The 9,289-nt window shown below is 32.4% G+C and overlaps 1 pseudogene; it reads left to right on the top strand.

Moving 5' to 3' along the window:
* Nucleotides 1-5,425: 5,425 nt before the first annotated feature.
* Nucleotides 5,426-8,849, top strand: LOC143608054 (phosphoglycolate phosphatase 2-like; annotated as a pseudogene).
* Nucleotides 8,850-9,289: the final 440 nt, after the last annotated feature.

The raw sequence follows: 9,289 nt of genomic DNA, 5'->3' as shown, positions 1-9,289 counted from the left end.
TTTTACAACTTTTGTTAAAAATGTTACATTGTTAAAACTTATATATACAACTCATATTTTTAAAGGTTGCGTAATTGAATAAAAATGTCAAAAAAATATATTGATGCTTTATTTCATATAACGTGAAAACTAATTAAATATAAAAAAAATCAATGAAAGATATGTGAGTTACATATATAAATGTAAGAAGATGATAGATAAAAGTAAAGAAATCAACGGTAAAAAAAGTCAGTCTGGTTTATTGATTATAAATAAAAAATTATAAAAAAAAATATAAAACAAATATTTAACTAACGAACATAAATAAACAAACAAACAAATGTCAATGAACATATTACCGAATGTTCACGAACATAAATGAACAAACGCAACCTATGTTCATGTTTGTTCATTTAACTTAACGAACAAAATTTCTTCTTCATGTTCATTCAATTATTAAATGAATAAACACAAACAAATTTTACAACGAATAGTTCACGAATTATTTGCTGAACATTCTGTTCGTTTACGACCCTACTAAAATGTAATATGAATGGAAATTATAATAAATAATAAAATATTAATTTCACGTATATTATATCCACTTAATTGATTTTAATTTCTAGAACCAGACCTTTTTTTTTGAAGGGTTATTATCAAACTCTTTGACCGAGTATTTGTGGGGGAATTGAGCAATTTCATGATTTTAGAGGGCACTTAGGATTAAACGCTTTCATTTTCCCTATCAATCACCACAACACGATTATTAGGCCACGTGTCATGAGAATATATATGTAAATCATCCTTAAAACTATTTAAATAATTTAATTATTAAAGAAACACGGGTTTGAGTGGAGTTAAACGGGTATTTTCACAAGGTGTGGTAAATTGAGAATCTTGAATCCATGTATGAATATGTTGTGATCCGTAAAACTAACGTTGTAAGCCTTGTTACAGTAAGAGGAGTGTCCTGTAACAATCATATGGCATGAATCATTATGGTAAGTTGTAAGTATAGAGAGTCGAGAAAGTGAGATCGGAATCCTTTACCATTTGGTGGAGTCGTTTATGTATAGTTGGAGGTATATAATGATTATTAGGCCACGTGTCATGAGAATATCTGGTTTGTCCCTTCTCTATAGTGAGATTGTTGACGTCGTTTTGCGTGGGGCTCATTGTTCAATATTGTTGTGTCATTTGCATGATTGTTATAGTGGTTCCACACACACCTACTGTATAGGTGGTGTTACTTTTTTAGTGTTAATGCTTGCACAAATTTGGTACCAACGGTGATCCCGAGTGTACCTCACCTATTGGCCCCAAGGTGTGTTGGGGGGTGGGGGGGGGGGGGGTACTGTGGGTGTTTCTCTTTTTTGATGTTTTCCATGTTTTGAAGGTATTGTGTTTGGATTTGGGACCATATCTCTTCAGTTATCTAACTCGCTACTTTTAACAACACACTAACATACTTTTAAATATTTCCATAAATCATCTATACTACGCATCTACATCTTACAAACTCTTCACCTTTATAATAAAGACCATGCACATTATTGAAAGGATTTGATTATATAACTTATTCAATAAATATGTTATATTATGGTTTATTCATGTTGTTAGGATCTTTTTGTTAAAAAGCTTATGCTTTTGTATGGCAAAATTTGCATAGTCATTGATGTAGCTAGCCAACCAAACTAGTTTTTTTTAATAATAATAGGTAAAGTTATGGGTCTAAGACGAAACTAATCAAATGATATCAGGTGTTCTTGAAATTTAAATTTTGTTAGACTTCTCGACAAAGTTGCATGACCACAGACGGATCCTCTTAATGTTGGCCTCCAATCACGAGACCTAGGTTTTTGTGTTAACAATGGAGAAGTATACAAACATCGTAAGCATTCAAATAGTTATGCTTTTGATAAAATACAGTCAAATAGATGGTTAAGTTATATTTTCAGTTAAAGTGGTCATTTATGTGTTTCTCAAATCATCATCCTTCTCTTTATAATGTTTTTGATTGTGGTTTGATTATATTTAGAGTTTTCCTACTTATAAAGGTCAATGATAACATTATCTTATCACATTTCATTAACACTTCACAAAATTATCCAATTACAAGAGAGAAACAGGCAAGTAGACAATAAGATGTGCCGTCCTCTCTTGAATGGAAAAAGCAAATTTTACTAAAAACAAAGTTATAGTTCTTTGGCTTCGATAAGACCCTATACACAACGTGCTAAACTCTTTTCAGAAATATAGCAACTTTGGTGGCAAATGACTTAAATGTATCAACATTAAAAGGAATAAAATTGTGTTAATTTTCATGCTGTTAGGCAAAAGACGTGTTAAATATAATGCACGCTTATGTTTTCCAATAAACTAAGTCTTAATTCTGTCTCATGTAGGCAAAAGAAAGCCATCACTGAATAGAAATTTAGCAACGTACCAAGTGAACTAGTCATTGTCATGTTAAGGCAACCAATACGTTATTCAATTATAGTTTGTCTTTACTAAATAAAGACTACAACGGCATTGATTAAGAAACAAGTGAAGATAACTTCAAACATTCTAGTCAAATTGAAATAAAGCTAAAAAGTCATTCGGTTTTACTATAATAATATTAAACAATATGTAAATCCTATATTAATCAATCAATCATACACAATAATATCCAGCCAATGGCAAGACTATTAGCGGGATCTAGGGATGATGTGATGTAAGCAAACTGTACATTTATCCCAAAAGATAGACAATTGCTTTTAAAGAGACTCGCAACTTCAAAATCAAGTGTATGCAGCCATAAAAAGAATGTTCAACAAAAGACTTCTAAACAACATGGAGTAAAAAACGAATAAACGCACTAACTAATATTACTAGTCATAACAATCTACCTATCTACCTATACTAATAAATAAAAATAATAACGATGACGTGTCCTAACCACATTCGATCTTTTCTAATCTTCATTCTCCTTAATCCAAGCTATCCATGGGTTATGTATGTAATTGATATGACACATTAGTTGTAACCCGTATGAAAAAATCTACATATACTAATAAACAAAAATAATAATGATGACGTGTCCTAACCACATTCAATCTTTTCTAATCTTTATTCTCCTTAATCCAAGCTATCCATGGGTTATGTATTTAATTGATATGACACATTAGTTGTAACCCATATGAAAAAATGTATTTAATGTAATTTAAATCATAATAACTTTTACTAACCCATTAAATCTAATTTTACTACTAGATATATAAAATTTTATAATAATTTTTAAAAAAACATATAAACCATAAACCATTGAATATATATAATAAGTTTAAAATCAAACAGTGAATTATTAAATAATGATTTACTAACCATTATCGTATAATAGATATTTAGTTACGTGTGTATATCAAATTTCGTTGAATAAATAAAATATTTATAATCTTACAATTTGTAAAACACTATTTAATTTACATTCTTATTGATCATATAAAACATCTTGAATATATTTAGGTATCAATAATTGATTTTATGTCATACTGAAACATTATTTCAATATTAAGAAAATGTATAATTTAAATATGTAACATTTAAAGTGTGTGATAATATTAAAACTACCCTATAGATTCAAAAGAAAATCCGTGAATTACGTATGATTAAATACCTAAATATCAGCATTTGACAAATCCTGTGTAATACATGGGTTCAAAAGCTAATAAATAGATAAATAAAAATAATGATACAACATACATTTATTTAAAAATCAAACATGATGGGTAACTTGTAAATTCCATTTCCATCAATTAAGCATATTGGCCTTAATTTTCCATGACAAAAAAGTCAAAGTCAGAAAAGCAATGGAAGCCACCACCACCATTCCAAATTTCCAACCTATATCATTCATTGAATGTCTAGACATGTTTGAGTTGGTGCCTAGTGGATTGGATTTAGATTGCACTAGAAGTCTAGCTCTCACATTTTTACATATTTTATTGCAAATTTCAATTCCTCGCTTTTTAATTTCTCTCATTTTTCTTTTATCTCAATCTTTTATAAAATTTCTCTCTCATAAGTATCAACAACAATCTGTCTTCTCTCCACTTGCTTTCCGACGACTGTTGATGGCCGGCCGTTTCCATGGTGGTGGTTTTTGGAGAGGAAATGGAGAGAGATGGCCATGGGTGATTCGAGGGAGAGAAACTCGTATATTCATTTTCTAACTAACAAAAAAGTATAATAAACTTGTACAATGTTTAGAGCTACAGCATTTAATTTGATGAAACTGGTATTTAAATAGCTAGGTTGATGAATTGTGAAGAAAAACTAAAGTAATTCCAAACAAACTAGGCTGCAAACGAACTGGTCATACACGAAAAGGCCTTGTTTATTACAACCCTTCAACATATGTTTATAGCCCGTAAGCTAGGCTGCAAACGAACAAGACCTTGTTCATGTTTGTTTGGTAAGAGATTAAATAATGTGTTCGCGAACACTTACCGAACAAGATTTTTATGTTCGTGTTTGTTCATTAAGGAAATGAAATGCCCACAAACACAAATAAAATCAGCTGGTCCTAGAAATTGAGATAGATGCATTCATCAATGTGATTAATGAGAAATAAAATGGGAACAATGCATGATAATGTGAGAATATGATTTCCTATTTTATGTTATGGGCAATAAATTAAATAATATAAAATGTTTAAATAAAATAAATAAATGTACAAAACACTTTCATAAACAACATATACAAACGAACATGAACGAAAGTTCACGAACATGGGCTCTATTCATGTCCGTTTGTTTAACTAAACGAACGGCATTTCTTGTTCATGTTTTTTCATTTAATAAACGAACGAACATAAACGAGCATTCTACCGAACGATTCACGAACTGTTCGCTGAACATTTGGTTCGCTTACAGCCCTACGCAGAGCACGTCTACAACCTATAAACCAATTTACAACTAGACAATCCGTTTAACTCGTTAACATAAATAAGTTAAGCGGATCATGTTTGATTTACACCATTTTAATTTTTTCAGTGCTTAACTAATATCCTTGTTAAAAACAAAATATACGAGTCATGCTCAAGTTTACTAATTCAACCCAACAACAAACACACTAAACATGCACTAAGTACGATCGTTGTTGTTAAGAAGGTTTAAACTACCGGGTACCAATTCAGTATTGACTTTTTGAGGTTTCGGATATGGATCTGTACGAAACCGACGTTTTACCAAAATTTTGCCTTCAATACCCTCACCGTACTACTGGCACATGTACCTATTTTTCACGAATTTCGGTACATGTATTTTCGGTACTGATACCATTGGATTAAAGTTTAAGCTAGTGGTGGTGATGGAATATTCATACTGGTATTCGTTTGTGAAATAACGCACTCTTTCTTTCCATTTTTTTCTCCATAATAATATTATTATTATTCTTATTCTTTCTTTGTCGATCAAGAATCATGGGCGACGAGAAATCAACAGCAGCTGCTTACGAACGTCTATCTGTCAGCAACGTTCAAAGTCTCTTAGATTCAGTTGATTGCTTCCTCTTCGATTGCGATGGTTGGTTTTCATTTCATCATTTCAAATTGAATCTACTGTATTCAATCCTTTTGATTCATAAAGTTAGATCATAGTACATTATATTACGTGAATTCAAATATTATTATTATTATGATGATGATTAGGTGTAATCTGGAAGGGGGATACACTAATCGATGGCGTTCCACAAACATTGGAGTTCCTTAGGTCCAAGGTAAAATCAATGTATTTAGGGATAATTTTTAAATCAGGGTTTTCAATTTCATTGAAATTAGGACTGGCAAATGAGTCGGGTCGGTCCGGGCCAGTTCCGGTTAAAACGGGGACCGGGTCGATTTAGAAATGGGTTATTTTGGTTCGGGTCGAAAGGGGTCGGGTCAAAACGGGTTGGTTTACAAAATGGTTTTTTTTCTTAATTTAAATTCTTGTATTCAGAACCGGTTACGCATGTGGCGTAGGTTATGTGGTTACGCATACCGGGCCCAGGAAACGAGCATAGGGAACCAAGTAACGCATGCAACCCAGCCCCGGTATGGCGTATGCGCTTAACCCAGCGCTCTGCACCAGGAACTGGTGTCGGTTACACGTTTAATGCTGGTTACGAGCATTTCGGTGTGGTTATGCGTGACGAGGCCGGGAAACACGTGTAGCCCGGCCCAGGTACGCGCTTAACCTAGTGCACCACACTAGTAATCGGTTACGCACATTCTGCTGTTGGTTACACGCACAGAGGTTATTACGTGTGTTTAATGCCGGTTACGTGCGTGACATTGTTTACTAGTGCTTAAAGCGAGTTGCACGCATTATGGTTTTGAATTTCACTGAAAATTAGAAATGGTTGGTTATTTCAGGGGAAAAAGCTGGTTTTCGTGACCAACAATTCATCAAAGTCCAGAAAACAGAATGCTCACAAATTCCAGTCCCTTGGAATCCAAGTTACCGAGGTTTGTTTCTTTCAATTACATGCTTTCATAAAGATGAACTATGCTATATATACACAATATTAAAAGTATAAGTGGTTGCAGGAGGAGATATTTTCTTCATCATTTGCTGCTGCAATGTACTTGAAAGTCAATGAATTTCCTCCTGAAAAGAAGGTCAATAACTCGATATACAGAAAATTTTATATTACAATTCATATCTTTGTTTATGATGTTTTGACTAAAGTGTGTTCGATATAGGTGTATGTGATCGGTGGAGAGGGTATATTAGAAGAACTAAAACTTGCTGGTTTTACCGGGCTCGGTGGTCCTGTAAGCATTTCCTTTGTTTTTCTATATACAATTTGAGAGTTTTTAAATCTTTTTCCCTAAATACAAATGTGTAGGTTCTATATTATATATATACAAAATTTGTTTTTTTTAATATTTCAGGAGAGTATTGCATGCCAACCAATTTCTTATTTCTAAAATAGTTTAAAATTGAAAAACTGAGTGATTCGTTTTGTTTTGCATATTTTCGCAAAAAAAAATTAGTGTTATGGCTTGAATTCTCGCGTATATAAAATTTGAGATATATAGTGTTCATTAAGTGTGAGAACCACATTAAATCTTGTACCATTTATTATTAAATGACTAGAATGCATGTACATTTCAATATTTTCAAGAAGTATAATATTGGTCTTTTATCTAAATCCATATATGCACATTTATATGCATATGTGCACATTTTAATGTACTTTTTTATAGAATTCAGGAGATAAGATAAAATCAAAGAAAGAACGGGGAGAGATAACTAAACATATGTTTTTCAATTTTAACTTTTTCTTTAAAGCGAAATATCACCTCTTATGCGGTTCTCAACATACTATTGGCCTTAAAAGATACACCCCTATTTGTGTGTGTGCGCTTGTGTTTGTGTTGAATGTTTTGAAACTAATATAGGTATATGGATCTGCAGGAAGATGGTAAAAAGACGGTGCAGTTTAAAGCAAATACTCTATTCGAGCATGATAAGAGTGTAATGTAACAACTTAATATTAACATTTTTCTTTTATTTTTTATCAATGCTAACTTTTTGATTTATAATGCCAGGTTGGAGCGGTTGTGGTTGGAATTGACCCGCAGATAAATTATTACAAACTACAGTAAGATCATACCTCATTTAATAGTTCTTTGATAGTTTATTTCAAATATTTCAGTTAGAAACTAAAATGTTTCAAAAACGTTATGTAACGTGCAGGTACGGAACTCTTTGCATTCGTGAGAACCCAGGGTGCATTTTCATTGCTACAAACCGTGATGCCACTGGCAACATGACTGATTTGCAAGAATGGCCAGGTAAGCGCCAGCTTGGCAACTGCATTCATATAACAATATAAGACATAATACTAGAAAACTAATATTTTATTTCCATAATTATTATTCTCCAGGTGCTGGATGTATGGTTGCTGCAATCTGCGGTCAACACAGAAAGAGCCGATTGTAGTTGGAAAACCTTCAACATTTTTGATGGAGTTTTTACAGAAACAGTATGTATTCAACTCCAATATTAACCAATTTAATAAACAGGTTGTGTTCGGGTTCACCTGTTTCACTGTCCCGTACTCCCGCCAACCTTTTCACTTAAACAGGTCGACCTGCTAACCCGTTTACGATTTGTTTAACACATTTATTATCTGATTAACACGTTTGCAACTTGATCACTACCCAACAAACCGTTGACACATTTAGATAAGTTAGTTAAGCATGCCATGTTCGGGTTTCATGATTTTTTGGCTGTGCGGGTTGTTTTTGACACAAATATGTAAGTTGACTCGAATCTTGACTTTGCAGATACAAGATACCCACAGCCAAAATGTGCATGGTTGGTGACAGATTAGATACCGATATTTTATTTGGACTGAATGCTGGTTGCAAAACTCTACTTGTTCTATCAGGTAGCTAAGTAAATTATATACACATATTTATCCGTTTAATCATACATTTTTATTTTCTATTTAGCTTTAGATATTCAATAGTCACAAATATTAATATGCTGATGATGGTTGCAGGTGTGACAAGCGAATCGAAACTTCAAGACCCCTCAAATCATATCCAGCCAGATTTATACACAAACCAAATTTCCGATATTTTTGATCTATTAAGTTCATAAATAACACCATGCGACGGTTGAAAACCAACCATTGTACCAGGTTTGTTTGTACTAAATTAGTGAGTGCCATAAGCATTGGCCTTTTACTGCCTAATAAATTTCCATTTCAATAACTTATAAGACAATGCTGAGATTTATAGCTTTGTAATTGGTGTAACAAAGAATTTAATGCAACTAGAACATGTATTCGATTATTCACCCGCTTGGTTTGCATAATACGTTAAAATTCGAATTCTCTTATGTTCGGTTATAATTTCTTTTGGGTATGTTGACTTCTTTTTTCTCTGAAGTTTGATTAACCACATACTATATTATCGATATTAAGCGGCTGTTATCGATGAAAACAAAGATACGAACAATCTATCTCTTCTAATAAAAGCATACCACTTTTGTCACTTGTCAATACCATAGCCCTCATCACCTTTTTTCAACCAATTTTCATATATGGTCCTTATCTTTTAAGTCATTTCAATATATGACATTAAAATTATAGGTTTATTCCAACTAAATTGTTACTACATATAATAAGTATTCTCCATATGGATTGACAAGAGACGATTAGTAATTAGTGTTTATTATGGTTTATATTAAAAATAATAAACAATAAACAATCGATTCATAATATGTGGAATGAGAACAATCAACTTGGACTAAATCCTAATAACGTCAGC

The sequence above is a fragment of the Bidens hawaiensis genome, unplaced genomic scaffold, assembly GCF_021521415.1.
Source record: "Bidens hawaiensis isolate Kalapana, Puna unplaced genomic scaffold, B.hawaiensis_p1.1 tig00095294_1, whole genome shotgun sequence".
Lineage (NCBI taxonomy): Eukaryota > Viridiplantae > Streptophyta > Magnoliopsida > Asterales > Asteraceae > Bidens > Bidens hawaiensis.
Note: the sequence above shows the minus strand (reverse complement) of the source record. Positions and strands in the feature narration are given on the sequence as shown.